We start from the raw sequence: 23,409 nt of genomic DNA on the forward strand, positions 1-23,409 counted from the left end.
CATGCCCTGTACGGCTCTGCTTTGCTATGCTATGGCATTGATATTTACATGTGAGGGCGGTCGTGTATAACTAATTAGGCTTTCCCACATCCATCAAATGCACTTTGAAATTCATCGGTGGTTTGAGCGTGAGAGAAAGAAAGTAGAAGAAATAAAAGGCGGTGCGGCGTGCCGCTGAAAGCTGCCATCGCGACCTTCACCATCTTTTCGGGCAGAAAGTAAATTTCAGCCATCTGCCGTCGTCGTCGCTGGTGCGCTTGTAATGAAGAAAGTCGAAAATTGTTGGTAAGTTGTTGAAAATTATGCTAATGATTGAAAATGAATGGGAAATTCGTGAGCTCACGCTGACGCTGACACAAAGCAGACAGCGAACTTGCAAGCACATACTCGCATGTACACACGCCGCCTCATTTCGAGAGCGGTGTACCTGAATAATTACTCAAATTTGAAAGCGACTTTTTGCTGTTCACGAGCAAGCGCCCAAAAGTATGCACACGCGATCGCTTGTTCTTCTGCTGTTCTTCTATGATTTGGCCGTGACTGCGGAAAGTCAAACGTCAAATTTTAATTCGTTGCCGTTAAAAAGCAAAGCCATAGACTTAAATAGCAAAATAAATAAGAATTTAAATGAAGTCACAAGGGCATAACTGTACATGGTATATATGTATATAACAATAAGCTTAACTGGTTTAAGGTCGATAGATTCATTCTCTCTTATTAACTAACTGAAAGAAAACATGTCTGGGCATCGGTAACATTTTCTACGTTTGACTCGTCATCACTTTTGAGGTTTATCGGTTGCTTTCATCTGTCTCCTATCCATTGAAGTGTTGGAGAATTAAAAATGAGGTTTCCCATTTTGCTATATATGGACAGGTGTCAACAATATGCATTATCCTGTATATGTGAGTTCCTCTTGATAATGTGTAAGCCTTGATCCGACAAGTGTAGGTCCCAATATTCTTCAATTCTCCTTCCGAAAAATATTTATGAGAAGCCTTTTCAAACCTGAAATCCATTCGTGAAATGCTGGGCTGTCCCAAGGGACCATGTGGTACCAACTTTCTAAAACTTGACGACCTTGAGGACTAGCATATATTTTGAAGATTTGTGAGAAATATGCACAGCATTTGGTCCAATCAATTCAAACATGCCGAGACTGTTGCTTTTGGTTGCTTTTGTACGTTGTTGTTGTAGCGGGTGTTGTGATTAAATGCGCTCAATGCCTTGCTGTCGACTCACTCCAACGAATGCTAAATAAATCGCGAAATATTCGATGCGCGCTCGCTGAGAAGGAGTGCGTGCGGGCGGGCGAGTGTGTGTGCGTTTGGGTTTTATTAATTTGCATTTTCATTTTTCACAAGTTGTTTTTTTTGTGCCACTTGCCATAACAAGTTGAGTAATTTAAGTGATTTTAATTCGCCTTCTGCTGCGCTAACGCCTGGGCACTTCGCCCATTGCGCACTTTCCCGGGCCTCAAGTGTAGGCGCGTGTGTGTGTTGTGGAATTTTGAATTGTGCTTTTTAAATTGCGCCAAATTGTTCGAATTAATTAAGCGCGACGGACAACTTGCCTCTTGCCGCAACAGAAACGCACTCCAAGCCAAACTTACTCTCCCGGGTGGCCCGCATGGGGCTTTGGCGCAATTTAGTTAAAAGCCAATCTGCTAGTTAATGCAAATGTTTCGCGACACATTTGCCAAAGTTTGAGGAAAGTGTGCGAATGGAACTGGCTAATGGCAACAAACTCGGATCCACAATGTGCTCAGGCAGGCAGACGGCAATCAGTCATGCCCGACGCTTCTTGGTGCGGTGAGGTGATGATTTTCATAACTGGTGAATTTATCAAAGCAAGCGTCGGAATTAATTTAAATGTACTTTTAAAAGTTTCGAAATGCGCATTAAATCAAATTCTCTTTTTTCTTTGACAATTGCGAAGTACTGTGACCCTTCGGAGAGCCTCGTTTCCTTCAAATAGTATTGGAATCAATGCTGATTGTGGTCGATGGTATTCGTCTCGGTACCTCTCAATTGAACCAAGGTGTGCTAATTTGGCAAGCATACTTTTGTCCGTCCATGGGATTAGCTCCACATATGCAAGAAACTTGAGTTTCCAGAGTTTCTTTTTTAATTTGGGAGAATGACACTATTCCACTGTTGGTTGTTGTTGTGCAAGTAAGATTGTTCCTATTTCCTTATCTTGCATCCATTCCATTGAGTAAACTACTTCGATTATATTACTCAGCCCTGCTGGTCCGCTGCGCCATCCCCCCATTATGCTGAAGCAGCAACCCCTAACCGCTGGATTGTGTGGAAACACGTTCCGCCAGAATCTATTTTATATTCGCATGTTTCTGATCGAATCACTCATAAATTACATCTGCGATATGTGAAAAGAACTCACTCAGCACACCATTGCAGGTCCACAATCCAAACAACAATAATGACTAAAAGCAAATAACTAACGGCATTGTTGGGATGATTGACGAGTAGTTGGCGTTGACACATTTGATGAGTGTCATTGTATGGACTCGTATGTTCGTGTGTGTGCACGAGTCCCATGTACTCACATCAGAAAAATGCAGACATTCCATTCATTCATATGTGCATATCTCTAACTCAACAAATATTGGATGCCATACGGGGTGATCATGTGATTATGTGGTATTAAAGAATGATGAAAGAAGCGCTGATTTCATGTTTTCTATGCACAGTGGTTCTTAATTTCCAGAATTCTCAGCAAGCTGTGCATAAGTCATTTAGACAAATGAAAAGAACAATTGATGACTTGAAAATTAGCGTGATCACCCTGTATGCGTTTAAGCGTTCGAAGCGTTGCCTCTGTCAGTTGGACAAAAGGCACATCACAATTCGCCAAATAGATCAAAAAGTCACTTGCCACGATAAAAGCAACAACCAACAACATTCAACAACGGCGAAGTAGGAAAGTCGACATCGACATTGTTTGTGAATTAGAATGAAAAGGGAAAGCGAAAAGTTGCATGCGAAATGAGGTTTGTTCACTCATGTTCCCCTGGATTTACAACAGCAAATGCGTGGCAACATTTGCTTAAACAAAGACATCACCACACAGCGGCGTTCATACATAGACGCTTGGCAACACCATTCTATCCCTGATCTCGTAATGTGGAAGTGTTCAATAGGCAACAGTGAAGCTGACCAGAATTTCAATTACTTACAATTATTAGTCTTCAACATCAAGCCTTATATTGCAAGGGTGTTATAATTTAACTTCTCAAGCATCAATTTCAATATCGATTTTCTTGATGTCTTGCTAATTTGTACGGTCCAGACCCGTCGACTTGGCTGTACAATTCAGATAGCATATTAATTCATAATATCTGAACTGAGACCCAAAGATTGCTCTGGAAATGAAACTTTTATGGTTCTTAGTAGGAATCCCATTGTTCATATGTGGTCGACAATTGCTTAACTCTTCGAAAGCAAAGTCTTTGGATATTCCAGCGTTGAGTCAACATGAAGACAAATGAGATAAAAGCAAAGAATAATTGCGGACTCACACATTATCTTACTCACATCTAAGTATGTGTATTGTCTTTTCTCCGCCGCTTGGCATTAGCCGAAAACCAAATCGTCCCAGTCAACACCCCGCTAGCGCGTTGGTTGATTGGAGTCCCTCGGTATTTCGGCGTGTCTGACACAACTTCAATCACTGCCTGCCAGTTTACACATTACAATTTCTGCTTTTATTTGATTACACGTCGCATTACGAACACATTCGTGCCTGTGTGTGGGGAGGGTGGGGGTGTGTTGGCACATTTTGCATGCGTGTTTACTTTATGTTTATTTAGAACGTCACTTTTACATTTTATAGCACTTTAACCAGCATAAACCAGTGCCACATTACACGTCCTGCGCCGCCTTGGCGCCTCCGAATGATCTCGGTTGAATGATGAAAGTTGAAAACACTTTATTTTACTGCATTCCCTCTCGCAAGCACCCGCCCGCCGCAATGGATGTGATTTGTTTGCCTGGCTGGCGGTGGCTGTAGGTGAAAATCAAGTTAGTGTTTGTTGTTTTTATTTGTGGGCGAGCTCTTATCACACCGCTGTTGTTCAATCGGTGTGTTATTATTGTTGTTGTTTGGCATTGTTTGTTCATTTTTGATGCAAAGACATTCAAGTAGCGTTGGAACTCCGACACATCTCGAGTGGGCTCAAGTGGCAATGGCATAACGGTGTTGGGTGTCTTTTCTTCCACAAACTCGTGTGTTTTTGAAGCAACTACCAGCTTCAGCGACTCATCAGCTATGACGGTCTGGTTACTTGTAGTTATCTTCTCAATCTTTGGACAAAAATCAATGTGTTGGTATGGGAAAGTTGATTTTTCCGAAAGATATACTTCCTAGGCTTGACTGATGTTGAAGACTAACACTTTGTGATGAAATCTCTGAAGAATATGTCTATTTAGAACTTGGACTCTGAGAAAAAATAATAAATATTTGCAGTTCTCTCTTCTCCTTAGGAAAACAGTTCCACCTTCTATGTTCATTGGTCTCTTGCCTCAAGCAAATACACATTTTTGTTCCAATGTATACACTTGCTGTCTCCTGCTAGATCGTAGCGATTATTGTTCACTGGGTAGCTTCCGTCGCTCCGGGCGCGCGAGTGTTGCATTTGAAGGCAATTGATGTTCAATAAGACAAAAGACGGCAAAGTTGTTCAATTGAATTGAATTCTTGTTGCGTTCCACTTGTTCACACAACACACATAGCATACTTGCAGGCGTACCAAAAGAATTCAAACTGTCAATCGTTGTCGAAGTTATACTAGTTCGCTTTTGCCATCGACAATTCGGCTTTGTGTGTTTGAGCGTTTTTCAGGCATAAGAAAAGTTTGCATTTGTTGTGCCTTCTTTATGTTTTGGAAAGAAATCAGTGCTAACGCTTAAGAAAAATGTTGCATATTCAAAAGTTTGACGTTCGAGTTCCGGGCCTTAAATGGCAGTCCAAACTCTATAAACTTGGATTTGAGATCGCGAAAATGGGTTTCCAAATTTAGACTGCGGAGCCGTGTTCTACTGGCCTGATGTGAATCGGGCTACGGATAGGGACTTCATGCGGTTCGTAAGACATCCCTTTCTATAAGCTTCCAATCATTGTAATGAGCAAAATCCCAAAAAGTAGTGCATCGCCGAGTCACTTCACTTCATAACTGAGAATTGAAAAATTCACATTTCAAGAAATGCATAGACATACTTTAAATTCACAGAATAGCCTTGTAAAAGAAGCGACGCAAATGGTATAAGAAGCTCTATGCACCTATTAAATCAGCATTTTAAATTCTGCCATTTGAGTTGAGAACGCCAGTACTGTGTTATTACGACTGCACGAACCAGCCCGTGCCGTCCGCCTGACCAATTACGAGCCACTCAAACATATGTTCGGCCATATGAATACTCGGTATGTGTGTGTGCATACGAAGACATGGTACATCTGTCCGGCGTATTTGTCTTTTTACTCGGTGAATGCGCTTTAACGGCATTGAGCACACAATAAATACTCGGACAAACGGTTGCATTTCCAGCAGTGAATTGCCGGCTTCCATCTGATTGATTTGAGTAGCACATAGTACACTCTCACTGATTGTTCGATTCATCGCAGTGGAGGCTGTAAATTCAATTTGAAACCAAACGAAGCTAACAAATCTCTTGGAACACACTGCAAAAAATGAAATCGTAATGCATGAAAAGTGCTCACGTGGGGACTAGATTCTACTAGAGAAATGGGAACTCTCTCAAAGCAAGTCATTTATTATAGGAAATTCAAGATCCGCTGTGGAAATGCAATCCGCCATATTCAATAATATTTGTCGTAATTGAGTATTATTTTATGTTATTGGAACCATCTATCCGCATATGTATATGCTTTAAGGCAGTCAAATCTGTGTTGGTTTTCTCGATTATTGCATTACACATATATATTCTGCATGTGGCTTCAATGGAGCACTTCACACTCCTTCTGATTGACGGCTGAACTCTAACGTGCACACATCTAACCAGTGCTGGGCATTTACTTAAATCCAATATTGAATACATTTTGCCTCATTCAATTACAGCAAATGCATTTAAAGGACGAAATGTTTGAAATAAAATGCAATTTTAATGCCGTTGTCGCTCGGCCAATCTAATCTATTGTAACACATCCATATATGTATTAGTTTACCACAACTGCATGCATACCCAGTAGGAAAATTCACTGGCTCAAGCTGCGTAATTCCTAATGATCATACAATTGTTACAATATTGCGAGTTGCAAATTATAAACTAATTGAAATAGTTAAATTAGGATGGTAATGACTAATAGTACTTTCCGTACAGACCATAAACTAAATCTATGAAATTCGAGAACAAAGCAAACAATATGTTAAACTGTTGTATTGAAAACTTCATATATTTCCAAAAAATATTTAAAAATAGAATATTTTATTTTAAATTAAAAAAATTTTATAAAATTAATTTTTTACCTCTGCAGGCACATACTCCTATTTCTGTACATATTTACATTTGTCCTTGTACTTATTCGGCCGACACTGCTTGCTCGTCCAAATACCAGAAAACCACAATGTTTCCTCTATAAAAAATACAATTGGTTTTTCTAGCTTTGGCTTCGGTTTGTAGGTGAAGTCGGAAAACCTGCAACAAGTCATACATTGCTTCCAATTCATAGAAGATTTGTATTTCATTTCAATATTTGTGTGGAGTGCGTTTACTCCGAAACAAATCTCTAGCTGTGGTATATAGTATATGGCTACAACCATTCGGATTTTTCATATACAACCTCTCATGCAGCTTGAAATTGTTTTACATAAACATACATACATATATCCAATTCAAAGTGTATCCTGGGTTGAGCTCATAATCTGATAATATACTATTTTAATATTAATTGCAATAAAATTCGAGGAATTTAAATCAAGCGACCCAGTGGGAGTGATGTAGAATCTCCTCCGCAATTAAATTTGTATTAAAAGTATTTATTTCTAAGCATTATATTCGCTGAACATAATCTCCTCTGACTTGTATGCGTCCAGAGAGCATATTCATAAGAATTTCAAACGGAGAAAGTCTCTGAAATTAATTCGCATATTGCGAGCAATTTTTCAAATGCAAACAAATGTTTTATGCATTTCGTCTCCTATTTAAATAGTCCATTTCTCCAGCTTGTTCTTCCTCGTCTTCTTCTACTTATTTTAAGTTTTCTTCTAGATTATTGCGTCGCTGTGGCACAAGCAAGTTGACGGCAGCTTTCTTACGTCAAACCATAACAGGAAGCTTAAAAACACTGTCAACTTGGCTCAACTAGAGAACAGACGAAAGAATATGGCGGGGCTGGGGAGAACATGCATTGCACATTTAAATTCGCAGAGCAGTCATGGAGGGCTGTAGGAGCCGTAGGTTTCGCTAGTCTATTTGTCATGCAAATTGAAGTACACTTGGCTGGCATGACATTATTACAGAAGAACCAGCGGAAATGGCATAATGAGAAATGGTGCAAACAATGCACAAACGGTAAAATGAAACGATGCAAACATAAATAGCAAAATCATAATTTAACATATTTCAGTTAAAGTAAATTACAAAACCTTTTTATATGAGCTTTCGCTAAAGCTTTAAAGAAGTTATAGATTTGCTCGACTGCAGAAGTTGAGAGCGTTGAGTGCTCTATTTTTGGTGTATCGTAGGATTAAGACAGGCAGGGTCTAATATATGGAAACAGTTCTTTATTTCATAAACACCATCAGCCTTTAAAGCTCTTGGGACCCTGTATTTATTTGATAAAATCTCCAATCAGAAGCATACCAGGAATTAAAGCGTTGATTGACCTTTGTAACCCCGTTGCCTTAAAAGCAGAGGATCATTAAGGATCTCTAAGAATCCCAATGGACCTGAGGTTGTCGTAGAAAAGCTCAAATTCCATCGAAGGAGTTTAAAAGCGCTTGTTGTCACAGTCTTCGAATGAAGTGCAACTACTAACTAACTGGTTAATGGATGGGAGAGAGTAATAATCTAGTGAGTAAGAGTCCTCTCAGGTTTAAGTGAGCAATGCATTAACGCGTGCATATTGATGCGTGTGATTGAAATGTTCAGTTTTTGTTTTATGCCAACAGTCAGTAATGGCTTTCCACTGAATTTGCTGAGCTGTTCAGTGTCACGGCACGAGATTTAAGTGACTGCGATCTACAGTGGAGTAATTAAGCATATGATGGTGAATTGAGTGCACAATAACAATAACAATGACAGCATCAATGAAATAACAACTAAAAATCAACATTGGCTCATTAAGTAGACCAACGAGAGTAGCAATGACTCTGGATTGAACTTAACTGAACTGAACTGTTCAGCTCTGCTCTGCTGCTTCAATGGCTCGTCAATGTTTCGCGCTTGGTTAGCCAACAGTTCACTGCTATCGGTTGGTTGGTTGGCTGTGTGGGGTCGTAAAGCATTTAATGGCAGATACAATAAAGTGGAGTGGTGTGGAGCATTGCTCCATCTGCGCCATGTAAGGTTGACTCAAGTGGATTGAAATGGGTCTGTGTATGAAATAGCACAAATCCTAGCTCGTGTCAAGAAGTTTCAATCGATGAGCACTGCACTGTAGAGAACAATGCTAATGACAGCCGTCGGCATGGTTCGTAAAATCAACAATCAGGCTAGACAGCTGACTGGATTGCCATTGGGAGATGGAAGAACTAATAGCCAGTTGGATGTGCGGTCGGATTATGTCAATAAACTTTAAAATTTCTTGCTGAGCATGAAGCTTCATTCTTGATGATAACTGTAACCGCAATGAAGTAGGCTACCCAAAGGGCATTTGAGTTGCTCGTGTGTGTGTGCGGTATTATGCTCATGCCCGAATAGACATTTATATTACAACTTTGCATCAACAATGGAATGTAAGCGGCTTTGATTCTACAAATTTTGGATTTTGATATTCAAAACAAACAAAGGGATAAGATAACCAAGAGGCTTTGTCAAAACTTAAAGAGCTTCTTATGGGTCTAACTTTCTATTAAAAGTAATTTCAATAAAGTACTCTTTTGCAGACTACAAAATGAGCTCTTATTATTCTAGCTGATTAGAATGGAAAATCTGTAATCAGAATTGTGCCGATTCAAATCGATACGGATTGTCGAGGTTCCACTGTACGCATGGCCGATATGTTTATGTTCCCCTCTTTCATCTCAATTTATCTGTCTGACATCAAATCGTCTATAACGAAAGTCTCCAATAAATACTTGGCTGACGGCAGCGGCAAATGGCTGTCCACAGATATAAACATTTATAAGAATGATTGTAGAGTAGTTGGAGTTCGTTACGTCTGCTGTCTGTGGCATAAAGGACGACTTCGACTTCCGCACATTTGGACGCACACATACTTAAGCAAATGTTGGCAAAGCTGGCACACACTATGCATAAATTCATCGCCAAAGATGGTTGCCTCGTAGTCAGACAGTCTGCTAGGATGCTATATTTTTCCCTCCTGAAAGAGCTTCGGTGTGCTTGTTAGCGCTGCGGGGAAATAGTTCGCTCTTCAGGAACCCCTGAACTGATTACATGACGTGCTGGTAAGGACACACGCGTGTCCGGGTGTATGTGTGTGGGTTCAGCTGTGTCCGTGAGCGCATGGGCGCATTTAGCCTTGAATTATGACATTGACAATGGCTGTGCGTTTATTTTATTCTAACTTTTATTTACTGTTAAATTGGTAGCCATGAAAACGAACGAAGCATGTATGAACGAGGTGATGAAAGCGTGTGTGTGTGTGGCGGCGGCAACGGCGCAAAGTGAGCGTGCGATGAAGCGAACGCAAAGCCAGATCGATGCCCACAAAGCGCCAGGTGAAAGGACATATAAATATTGCAAGTGTTCTTGAAATTAAAGGTAAAACAACAACAAAAAAACGACAACACAAGAAAATTAGATTGGTTGGGTTAAAGGTCGCGCTTTTGTGTATTCGTGCAAGCGGCGGACATAGGTCCTTCGGTAGTCTGTACTTATCCATATTCATACGCTGACTTTGTGTAAATGTGTGTATGCTTATATACATATGTGTATATGTACACCGTCCCACATGCACTTCAAATTTATTGAGAAGCATTCAAGAAGTTCGAAAGACCAATAACTGTAATTTGAAAATCGTCGTCTAGCAAAATTTAATCAGCTAATGGAAGTGTCTTCTTCACACCTGACTAAAATGGAACCTATGCTTATACTAAGACCTTTGCATTGTACCGCTGCCGCTTTGCTCAAGTGTTATTAAGATTACTTTTATGGCCGCCATATTTGCATTCACGGTTTGGCTCTTTTAAAAACATGAAAATGAAATCTTACAAATGCATACCAAATATATTTTCGCATAATATCTTCTGAGAACCTATAAAAGGCATTGTTGATTATGTTTGTGAGAATTAGGTAGAGAAGGGGTGGACTCACCAAATACTATACAAAAATTTTCTAGAAGACTTAGTCGATGTAGTTGCGTATTTCTCCTTTGGCAGTGCTATGAAATCTATGATATTGTCTAGCTTGCATTCTCTATATAGCTTTATGGAAGGTGTCTACGAAGAATATTGTTTAGAGTTATAAATGAATCCAACAAATATGTACAATATATTTCGCCAGCGAAATGTAGCCAGTATAAATTTACAGATTCATTTCATTTTCGAATATTTTTCGCCTACTCTAACTTTAAATCTTTAATAAATCGTGTTATTCACTAAACCAATTACACAAGTGAGTATGAAGGTGTCTTGAAGTGCTATTCATGAGTTGCTTATATACGTACATACATATGTATGTAGATACACGTATAAATCTGTAGGTAATACGAGGAAGGAAAAACAAAAAATTCCTAAGTGACAAGAAATCAAATGAAATCATTGTTGATTGAGAGGGAAGTCGGCCAGTGGCATTTTGTTGTTGTTTCTGCATTCAAATAATATTGTCGTTGTCCGTTAGTAGGAGTACACAAGTATAGCTGAGTGTGCGTGCGGAACGCATAAGCAACTGCATGGAAGTGTAATTTTTCAGGAAATTTGTGGTTTGCAGACTCTTCGTCCGGTGTGGATTGCGGCGTGAACTGGCGAAGAGCAACAGTTGTCAGGCTTTCGACAAAATTATGCTACAAATTTAATTACGAGTTCCATTTCCGTCAGTCCATTTGGGCCCATTTGTTCCAACAAGCACATTCATACTTACATATATACGAGTATAAACTTATGCCGTCTGTCGCCACAAATCATATTAGAGTCTATTCGCATTTGTCACATCATCAGGTCTTACAAACGCAAACCACAAGGCCGTAAGGCAAGGGGAAGACAAATCCTGTGGGGATCTCGAACTTATCTACTTCACTTAAAACAAAGTCGTTGTCTTTAAAGAAAGTCATAAGCTCTCCTTAGAAGTTGAGTCCGTGTTCTTCGAGGTTCGAAGACAACCGCCCTAAAAGGCAGCATGAAGAGTGCCCTCGATTCATGTCACTGCAGATTTGGAATCGACAACTTAACCCATCCGGCGCTATGTCGAACATACACAAGCTGAAGTACACATGGGACATACTGTCAACACATGAATATACATATGTGTGTTTGTATGTGAGACACTGTTGTTGGTGCTTGTAAATATACAAAACGTGAAACATTCGGTCGCCTGCTGTGCTCAAATGTTGTTGAAATTTTGTGTGAATTTCGAATGTGTGAGCCCAAATGTAGCGTTCATATTTACATAAATGTCAACACACACACACACACACACAGGCACACAAGCAAGTTAAATCGTAATTGAATTGCTTCGTAAGAATCTACATACATATGTCTACAAGCGTGCTGTTGCACTTTACCTAATTACTTGCCTATTACACACATACACACATACCACAAATGCATACATAAATATTTGAGTTTCAAATGCCAAGAATTTGTGAATTTTCAATCGAAAGTAAACTTGGAATTTATTCGCCACTTTCTAGTTTATTCATACTCGTGTCATGAATGATATGCGATTGACATTTTCAAGCAATTAAAGTAATTGAAAGCTCAACTCACTTGATTCTCAGTGCGATGCATATGAATTTGAGCAAAAGTGTTGACGCCTTGGAGAAGTTATGTGTTGGAAAGGACACATTTGTTATTTGCCGAAAAACAATTTCCAGTATCGCCAATTGTTGGAGTCTCAATTTAGGCTTATTTTTCATAAATTGTTTGGACAAATAAAGTGGTCTCGGTGGGCTTTGTGTGAATTTCTGTTGAATTCCAAATCGATTATAGAATTCTCCACAGCAAAGTTGGATTTATTTTAGTGGTGCCGCAAAGGACCCTGACTGAACAGGGTGTGTCAATATGTTGACTGAGGTAACTGAAATTCCGCTTAAAACTAATTTTCAACTCCATGAATGGAATGTGAGCGATTCATTTGTTTATTTAAAAGCTCACACATATTATACTTGTACATACATGCTCATATCTGCATACTGGCAGCGCTCCTGCGGCTCTACTAGCAATGGATACAACAGCAGCAACAACAACTATGTTTTATGGGAAACTCAATTTAAATTTGAATCGAATGCAAATACTACATGCACTCGTATTAAACGCATACTCTCCACATCCTATGCATGCGTGGAAATTGCGTGCGTGTGCGTGTATTATTGTGGTTTCAAAGTCAATTTATTATAGCAATCCTTAACGCGTACAAACCGACGCGTTGCACTACATTCGCTTAAAGTGCACACTGACATGCACATAAAGCATACGCTCGCACACACCCTGTAGGAAAACATTTTCGTGACATTAATTTGATCTCAGAGCAGCAGTTGGCGAGTTAGTGATTTCTACTTAACTTAACTTAAAATAAAAAAGTCGAAAATTCGCTAATCGGCGAATATAAATGGAATTGAAAAGCGATGTGAAGATGTGAGAAAATGTGTTTATTATTTATTGTGTTTAATATGTTTATTTTTATGTTATTTCAATTCAGTTTGAGATTTCCTGCAGGGTTTGTACATGGCATAGTGAGTGAGCGCAGTGGATATGAGTGTGGGGCGCTGGGAGTGTAGTGCGTGGCTGCCGCTGGCAACGCACACAAATAAAGCAAATCCAACAAACAACACGCTTTAAGCGCCAAATGCAAAAGCGACTGCATAAATAAATCATTCGAAATCAGTTTTTAGCGCTTTAAATGTGGAACTCGTTGTAAATCTCCATTGAAATTCATATGCATTTGAGCGCTCAACCTCAGTTAGTCTACAGTTATTCTCAATGAGGTTATGCGATATTTGGCAAAAGGACTCATAAGCAAATTTTCCTGGTTTTCCAAAACTAGTAAGTAGAGTCGGGTCCGAAGCTTTTCTTGGGATTTTGACTGCTTCAAAGTCGATTAATCTGAAAGAGAATTACTTCGATAATTAAAGAAATTATATTTTTCAGTTGGACGAAATTCATTTCAATTTCGGATTACTTAACTTTTAAGTCACTCATACGCCATGCGTGCCCTAAGCGGGACTCATATTTCACTTGTTTAAAGGGTGGACAACAACAACAGTGGCGACAACTGGCGACTGGCAGTTAAGGTGGTCAGTTTGTCGCTTTTTGGATACAAAGTGCGCCTTGTTATGCGCTCGATGAGGTTGCATTTGAATGTCAAACAACACTCGTTTCTTCTTGCAACATGCACTATGCACTATGCCAGATGACAACAAACTCGAGTGCAACAACAACAAACATGTGCCTGGAAATAGTTGCTGAAAGTCAGCCAAAAAAAGTGAAAATAAAACATCGAGCAGCCAAAGGGACATGCGGAGGGTGCGAGAAGGGACACAAACAACTTGTGTGAACTTGAATGACTCGGTGCACTTGCGAGGATGCTAGAAAACAGCAAGCAGTCCCTGTTACACGTGTGGCAACAATTTCGGCAACTTAGTTTTACTGGAGCGCAGTCGGTTAGTTTGCTGCACAGCACAGTAGATTACATGCGAAATTGAAAACATAAACGACAGCAATTTCGGAGCGCAGGTGCTCGGTGGTAGGAGCCCTCACGCAAGGGCTGCGGGGAAGGGTGCCGTTGGCTATGATTTTGGCTTTAGTTTTTGGCGTTTTGTTCGGGGCAGCAGTGGGCAATGTGTACGGGGATATCTCATGCAGCTGGTCGGCCAGCCAGATATGGCGGTGGACGGTGGACGGAGCCACACATTTTCAAGGCTGCCATCCAACGCACACACAGGCGAACGCATTTAAAAGTGGCGAAAATGCACGAAAATTGAAATCTGCAACTGACCAATGTCGAGTTTCAAACTTTCAAGCAGAGACAAGTAACAAGGATGAGGTTGCATGCAACATGAATGTGTAAAGAAAGAGAGCGCAGCCACATACATACTCATATGTGCAGTGAGATTAGTTTTTGTGCGAATACATATACAAATACAAATATATATATACAACGAGGGTGATAGTTGTGGCATACCCCGCCGGAGCTGCTGCGGCGCAAACAAATCCATATTTTCCGTGGATACTTTCGCAGCCAGCTGGCGCACTGTGGCGGCGGCCCCTTGACAATGACAATGTCACAATGCCGTCGTACTCACTGGAATTGTTCGTATGCACACATACGAATGATTCAGAAATATAAACGTAATCATATATATATAAATGTATATATGTGCATGTGCATGTATTTAAGTATGTATTGGTATAGGAGGGCACGAAAAATTCATCATCTGCAGAACAAAATGTTGGCAGTTCGCCAGCAAAACCATAGCTGCCACTGCTGCCAACGATTCGCGCTGCCAAATTATATTGGCAGCCTCACACACACACACACACACACACTTAGCGAATTTGTGGAAATGAACAATCTTATTAATGCTGACTGGCTGGATTCAGCATCGGCAGCGGTTGTCTGGCAGCGCCTGGCATTGGCATTGCCTCGCTGTGTAACCAACTCACCCCCTCCGCCCTGCGAAACTGGAGGTGGCCAATAAACAGCAGTAATAGAAGTGCGAAGTGTGGAACGAAAAAATATGAAATGAATTGAAAATATAAATGAAATGGAAATAAGGAATAAACGAGGGCTTGGAAAAGCGGCGGATGCTTAAACCCAAGTGAAAGTCGGAAATCAGCATAAATGCGTTTGTTGCCTACAACTACCAGCCCGGGGAATATGAAAAAGTGACGTAATTTAAAATTAGTTTTTTTTGTATATTTTAGTAACTAGCTTAAAGGTGCAATGTTTGGAAATGAGTGAAGTTGTATTTTTTTTTGCTGAAATGCGCCAAATAAATGCTGAGTTCACTCGGAAGACGAGCTGTAATTAAACGGAACATGCTGTAGTGTAGCTGAACTCATGTTAGAAACCCTTGGATTTTCATGATTTATTTTGTGCTAAATTAACAATAACACATCAAAAGAATGAACAAAATGTATATGAATTTACTAAATCCAAGTAATGTTAACAATTAATGATTTGCTAAAAGTAAACAGAAGTGAAAAGTTTCCCGTTACAAACACTCGTACCGCTGGCAAATACCCGAGGTGCGCCGAACACAACTGACCAAGCTGGAATCAAAGCGAAATCATTCCCAAAGAATCCCAAAATGCCAATCGAGCTCTCAATTAAAGCTCTACGGCGCATTTACTTGGAACGCGAAAATGCGCAAAATGACTCATGGCATAGCTTCGGAAATCTCAGCGAAATATTCGTGCGGAATTTTGATGAGTTGTTGCGTTTTTTATTGTTGTAAATCGCCTGCCGCGCCGCTTATCAGCCGCATGATCACGATTTGTGGCGAGTCATTGTGTGAGTGAGTGTGTGTGTGTGCGGTTGATGAAGGAGTGTACTTGAAGTGGACTAACGGTATCGATAAGTCGCGGTGTAGGCGTGTGTGTGTGTGTGTGATGGCAAACGTGCATGCCAAAGTATCATTTAAGTTTGCTAACGAACTTTGGCTATTTTTGGCATTTTGGCCTAGAGAAACGGTACAAATGTCTAAATTGCGTCAACGTGCTCGCACATTCACACTCACTGAATACAAATACACACATATTAATTAATAATAATATTTGGAATATATAAAAGCAAAATATGGAAGGTGACATAATAAAAAAGCCGTTAGGGATATAGTATATACATTTATTTTCTGAATTTGTTTTTGCTCAAATGTATACACTTAAATGCGTTCAAAACTGATTTCTCTAAGCTAAAACGCAGTTTCTCAGATTTTCTTAATTTTAAATTATACAATATTATCTATAAATAGGCAAATATAAAAAATACTGTTGGCACATGGAGTATTAATTTTCACTTTAAACAAAATTGAAGCAGAAAAATTGATTGTTCTAGAAGGAGATTATTCCGGGTGTTACTTCACCCACAGCCGCATTGGCTGCTTTCTAAAAGCCTGCGCCAATCCGACTAAGTGCTTTTCGATAACAAGGACATTCACGGTAAATGATCCTTTTTCGGGGTAATCATTTTGAAAGTTAAAGTTCAATAACCAAAACTGTCCGCAACCGAGAAGAAGAAGAAGAAGGCTTCAAAAATAATCGCCACGGCGACAATAAAAGCAAACAATAACAGTTAGAAGCCAGCTTTTAGTGTTGGGAACTTGAGGAAAAAACAAATGGATTGTGATGCTTATGAAGCAATGCGGTGGTTTGGCATGCCTGCCGGCTCATGACATATTTTGCGGTTAGTCTTTGCCGACGACGACAGATATTGCTTCGGTTGGCGCGTGCGACGGCGGGGGCGAGCAACTCCCGGGGGGCTCTGCGGCGGATTCACTGCTCGGACAGCTGGGTTGACCACAAGCGAAACGAAAAGCAATTTAAATTTTCCTACTCAACAAAGTGAAAACTTTCCAGCAAGATAAAAGCGAATGGGTGTGCGGGCAAACAAGAGTGACCCAACCAAAGTTCGAATTAAGTACTCTTAAGTAAGTAGTGTAGAAGAGCTGAGCTAAGTTCAAGGCGGACCGACTTAGGCTTATGCAGTGAGCTTGGCGGCTGGTCCGTTGGTTGAGCGGTAGTCAATCGAAACCACAAATACCAACTGAATTTGCTTACGGTAAAAAAAGCGGGCGGACCATTAGAAGTTAAAGCGTTGGACGCGTTTCAGACTCTTCGCAGTCCACAAAACAAATTCAACAAAAATTGAATTTCAGGCTTTCGCTAGAGTTTCGTGAATTACGACTTTAAGCTTAAGAAGCTTCTTTTGTTTCCATCTCTTTGCGATTGCGGCTTATTTTTTAATTTCTTTAAGGTTTTTATGTTGCCATAAGCACAAAAAGTAAAATAAATAAATATGTAAATAATGAAGGGTGTTCGCCAAGCATCTACTCTGCAAGTGGGCGGCAAGTGCCTACTCGAAGCTCGTCGCGCTTGCTGCGGGCGCAAGAAGTGACGCAAAGATTAGTCTGTAAATTTCAACTAAACTTCGCGTGATCTCTTCTGATGTAATTGAATTTAGCTTGTCAGCGCAGTGAGGGCAGGAGTGGCGTACGCGATGGAAATTTAAAATTATAAATTTTTGGGTTTTGGGAGTGAAAATGTTAATGCAGTAGACTCGTAGATGTAAATGTGTTACTGATAATAAAGTGGATGTGGCTGTCTTTATGACTTTGTCTCTTGCAAGTATATTTCAATTTATGGTTTATGTTTGAAGAGAAAAATTCTCAACCGTTTAATATGCTTCCATATCAACAAACAACAGATTGAGTGAGTCGACGAATGTGAAGGCAAAATAGACTAATTCTTATAAACAAATATGATGGATTATGAATAAAATCACGGTTAATACTCTTAAAAAGATTCAAAGTGTCAAATATTGGTACTAGAAAAATGTTCAACCAACTGCCCCGCTGTGGAAGTTGAAATACCTTAGGCGAACATTTCAACAGACAATGGTCAATGTGTCAAACCAAAAACAATGAGAAAGTAAATTTAATAGGAATAGTAAAAACTTTGTCCACCTACAGACCATCCTCAAAAAATCAAATTAAGCAAAGCAAAAATAAAGAAAACTTTCAAAATTTATTCGGAAAGTGTAAAGAACGTAGACGAAATTGCCGAAAGTATTTGAACAAAAGGTCGAATATTGTGCATTTAAAGTGCAAAATGTAGAAGGGTTGCTTTAGAGAAAACGGGTTAATTGTATTGGCAGGCGTTTAAAAGTTTTTGGTTAAAAAAGTTAAAAATGGAGAACCAAAAGTGTACAACCTAGTAAATAATTGGTACATATATTGCATCTTCAGAGGTGTATATAAGTGTTGGAAAGTTTTGAAACCAAAAGTTATGAGTTAAATACAGTGCCAAAAGGGACACAGAAAACATCAAATGCTTGTGGGATTGGAAGGTTGGAGTGAATTCGGAGAGGTACAGAGGTTGTCAACCAATAAAGGTATAAAGCAGAAATAACGATGGCCATATAAGTGAGAGCTCATGTTGTATTATAAAAAAGAATTTATTCTTGATTTTTAGTTTGACATTTTAACAAATACAACAGAGTGTGGAATGATAATAAAGTGACACCGCCGTGTGTGTAGAGAAATTGTGTTGAGGTCAAATAACAAAATTGCTATTTTTGTGCGTATTTATTTAGAATAATACTATATGCTCACGAACGAGGTTAGTTATATTACACTCTACAATAAATGGTCATTCAGCAGGTTTGGGTAAACGCACACAAAAACTTATAATTGAACTACGCATGCCTGCATATCAAATGCCACTTTGTAAGCATTTTTTTTTTAGAATTCAACCAATTCTTTGATTGCTCAGCCGTTCTGGTAAATTTTACATTACGCTTTCCATAAACCTTTTTCCCCAATTATTTCCGCCTTATTCTCAAGTCCAGTCCACCACCTCATTGTTCCGCCAATTTAATTTGCCTCCTGCTCCGGATCAGTGCTCCGCTCAGTTGGCAGCCGTAAGTGACACTCATCACATGCTATAACTTTCGTATTCGTATTCGCTGTGAATTATTCCGAAACGGCTTTTTTGTGCTTTATTTTTGTTTGCTGACGCAATTGCTGACTGTTGGCAAACGCGCAGAGATAGAGGATATGAATAATTACTGAAAGAAGTGCGAGCCCACCGCAGACTGACTCGTTCCGAAATCCAACTCTGCCCACCATTACTGAGCCCCTGACCTTTGGCTGTCAGCAGTTCGTTACAATGTATCTTTCTTTGTATTTATGTATTTATTGGCTTCATTTATTTTTTATATTTACTCGAACACTCATCCCGACCGCTTTAATGTCTCTTTAGCCGATTTTGTAAACGGAAGGGAAATGCCACTGTTTGCTCGCTTGTATATTGCTCACGATTGTTACATTACATTTGTCTGTTCATGTCCGACGATTTGTTGTTTATTTAGTTTGTCATTTTGTAAGGCCTTCCGTCGAAATTCACCAGGATTTGTTGCCGTTATTCAACACAGTTGAGTGATAGCCAGTCATGCATATGAGTGATTTTTAATTGGACTAAGCACTTAATCCCTTTTTGTAGCCTCGCACGTGTTATGCTAAGCACTAGTCGTTTGCATGCTTAAAAGCACCGTAATCTATGAATTTCAATGTTTACGAGGAAATATATCATTAATACAGTTACTAAGGTAGTGCCTCTTTCGGAGGATGAAATTTGAAATATTTTGTTATTATTAATATGAGATAATATGAAGGGATCAAGAAAAGACGAGTTTCTTAGTGGAGTGTGATTTTTACAAAAAAAAAATCCTAAAATTTTGCGTTATTACAATTTCGTAGAATTTCTGAGTTTTCCGAATTTTACTCTAAATAAAATGCTCTAAAAAGACACGCTTTATCCTTCCAGAACCATAATTAAATGAAAAATCACGCATTAATGAATTTTAGTTTGCACATTCGAGAGAAGCGCTTACACAGCGCTCTCTATCTACGAGTACATTTGCTAGCACGCACCGTTACTCGCTTTCATATGCGAATTCGGTTTGTCTTGCTGTGCAATTAAAATTCGCACAGAGTAGTAAAGTAAGAGGGATTAAAACAAAAGCGCATTATGGTCGCAACCTTTCAGAAATGGCTGCCTGAAACCTTGCTGGTGACTGTTGTAGAGTTTGCCTGTCAGCTTAAAGGCCTCTGATAGCTGACTTGGCAATATGAATGCGCGCCTTAATGCCGACGTGTCGTATGAGTGATGTGAATGAGATTACACACGTGGTTTATCCTGATATGTTTGCGCCTGTTCTCTTTGTGTGCGCTTAAGCAGGCGTGTGAAAGTAATTATAACCTTAAGCATTTAAATTTCGGTTTTATTTTGCTGAAAAAGGTCCATAAACTCATCTGTGCTGAGTAGTGTCGTTAAAATAAAGCATTTGCTAAATATCACTTGAAAATACAAAAATGAAAGGTAATGAGTGAGTAGAAATGAAGAAGGGAGAGGGAGAAGATACTCGTCTTTTAGTGTTCAAAAACGTTTTGATTAGTTAGATTCTTCGGAAGTGTGATCTTCATTAAATGATAAAACAAAAAAAAAATGTTGATGGAGTCTCGTTAAACCCAAATTCACACTAACAATACAAAATATTTTTTTTTATGGAGGAGTAAAATTTTTCTGATAATAAAAAATGTCGGAGGGTGCTTATAATATTGGAAGAGGCCTCTATACCCATGGACCATGCGTGACTCCATCTGGTATCGCTAAGCACCGAAACTGGACTATGCGTGGCTTAGTGGCTTACCAGACTAACCTAACCTAAACTATAAAATTTCTAAAATTTCTCCTTTCACCTTCAAACATTTTATTTCTTTTAGAGTCCGTGTGTTCACGTCATTTCTCCACGGGTACTAAACTCACTGAAAGCCTGAAAGCGTACTTGTGTGGCGTTGTGACCCGCGACAAGTGAAGAAAGGCAATATTTTGCAAGCGAAATTTTTAATTACGCTTAACAGACCACTTATCCCATTCATGCTGCCGAATTCTGGCCGCGCACTTGTGTCCAGCTCACGCTTTCCGACAAAAGCCTTGCTTGCTGTAATTCGCATAAAAATGTTGGCTGAATGCGGCAATTGTGTGCCTCAGAATTTGCATTAATTTTCGAGTTTTCACGCAACAAACGCTCGTTCGCGCTGAGAAAGAGAACAGAGAGCAGCAAAAGACGCAGTGAAGCGAGGAAAAATACTGAAAGTTCAAAGCAAATAATGAAGTGGCGAAACCTTGAGCGCAACACGAAACCTCAAACGAATGCATTCTCAAATCAGAAAGTATTAAGATATGCTAATCTCGCCTCACCGCCGTACAACACTCTTGTAGCTGGCTCTTCACTTCCGCGCTGTTGTGGCGCTCAACTTGTGCACATTGTGGCTGATCTTGCGCCAGCTGTGGAACTTGGCAACTTGGGGGTCGCACTGACAATACTTGTATTCTGGCGGCCTTGAAAGTTTTCTCCAGATAAATACACAATCGCCCGATAGTAGGTGAACGCTGGAATTTATAACATTTTATGCACTTACTCGTACATAAGTATCTATTTAAGTGTAGATAGAAATGCAATAGAGTTTAATATAAGTAAAAAATCCATTATCGGCTTGCATGTTACCCTTGGGTAAAAGGCTTGAAATTATTTATTAAATTTTGCTCACAAATGTATTTTTCCTATCTGGTAGTACTAAATTTGAGTCAATACTATTATTATGAAATAATCCCAATTTATTTTTGGTGTGAGGTTTTACCTTTACTTTAGGTTTCCTATATATATGTAGATTGTTCAGACCACGAAAAGGACGAATGATCCCAGTATAAACATCTGGTACGAGTCTTCGTTCCCTCGGCTGACCTCATAAAGTATATACATATGTATCCCACCAATAAAGCAAATAAATGAATGAATGTGAAATGAATATTAAATGGGAGTGAAATTTAGTCATGACTACCGAAACCGATTTGATATTATATGGTTATTGTTATATTGAGATATATGAATTTTTGCGCGTAATTTTTTAGATTTTTCAGCACTTTCCTACGAGTTCCATGCTTTACATTAAAATGTTTCCTCCAAAAGGCAATGGAGTTGGTTGCGAAAGGATCCTAAGCCCGGTTGTCAGCAATAACTGCTTATATATAATTCGAGAGTATTGAATACATTATAAATAATTAATTATGTGTGTATGTGTACTTGAAAGTGTGTAAGTGGCATACTCGTAGAAGTGCGTATGTAAAGTGGAAGAATAAGCGAAAATGAAAGGCGAATACCCGAAATACTTGCGCAAATTAGGAAATACCGTAAGTGTCAGTTCGAGTAGTGATTGAATGAGATTGAAAATCTGTTTGACAAGCGATTTTCGTGTGACTCGTGCTTGCGTTGCATTTGAAGAGCAGCAGCGCCGTGCGCTAGATTGACAGCACCGGAGAAGTAGGTAGGGATGGCTGAAGATGCGAAGGTTGGAAAGCAAACGGAAGCAAAAACTCATTACATGTTTTTAAGGTTGCCTCTGCGGTGGGTCAGACAGCACACAGAAAGAGTATACAGCCAGTTTCCAACGCATGCCGAAATCTCACTCCACTCCACTTGCGCGCCAAAAGCGTGTAGGCATGCAGAGACGAAAGAAAGCCGCACAAGCTTCCTTGAGGGCACAAAAATAGTCGACGCACTGAAAAATTAATTTAACTACGCATTCTTTATTGCTTTGTAAGCAGCTTATTGTGCTCTGAAATCGGAAACTTACTCGGCCATCATAAAGTAGGAGGCGACCGCAAAATCTCGAACTTTTTAAACTATTCCTCACGACCGTGTAATACTCGTACTTAAACTTTTATGCTAAGTGTAAAGTTTTGCCAGCACAATGTTTAAGTATGTGTTCGACATTGACACTAACCACGGCCCGGCCAGCTTATAACTTTGAGAGCTTAGCTATGTAAGGGCATCTACGAGCGAGCGTAGGAGTGTTTGTGTATGAAAGCACATATTTGACTTGGTTATTTTAATCCTGCTGTCACTGAGTTGCCATGAGCCACTTACTAAAAATATGAATGATCGGTGCGACTTACTTATTCACTTGCCTTATGGCTATATGAGAATACTAAATTTTCTCATCTCAGGAATCTAAATTGTTTTACAAAATAAAGTATTTATGAGTTCGATGTTTGAGATGTGGGCAAAAGAGTTTACAAGATTTGTAATGTTTCTCCATATCTCATGATTCAAAAGAAAAGTGTATAAATTTCACTATTGTCTCAAGCTATTATTTTTTAGCAGTCAAATTGAACAAGAACCAAAGACAATGTAGACAGACAGTATGTATCATATATAGACTATTAAAACAATGAGGCGAAAATATGATTTAATAAAAAAGATAATAATTAAAATATGGATGAATAATGTTCCGAATAAGGGGTGTTGAATA

The 23,409-nt window shown here is 39.4% G+C and overlaps 1 protein-coding gene across 2 annotated transcripts in view; it reads right to left on the reverse strand.

The window, feature by feature from the left end:
• Nucleotides 1-23,409, reverse strand: part of LOC105214389 (octopamine receptor beta-3R) — a 65,037-nt gene that overhangs the window by 38,531 nt on the left and 3,097 nt on the right. The gene's annotated exons all lie outside the window — the stretch shown is intronic.

This window comes from Zeugodacus cucurbitae, chromosome 2 (genome assembly GCF_028554725.1).
Source record: "Zeugodacus cucurbitae isolate PBARC_wt_2022May chromosome 2, idZeuCucr1.2, whole genome shotgun sequence".
NCBI classification, from domain to species: domain Eukaryota; kingdom Metazoa; phylum Arthropoda; class Insecta; order Diptera; family Tephritidae; genus Zeugodacus; species Zeugodacus cucurbitae.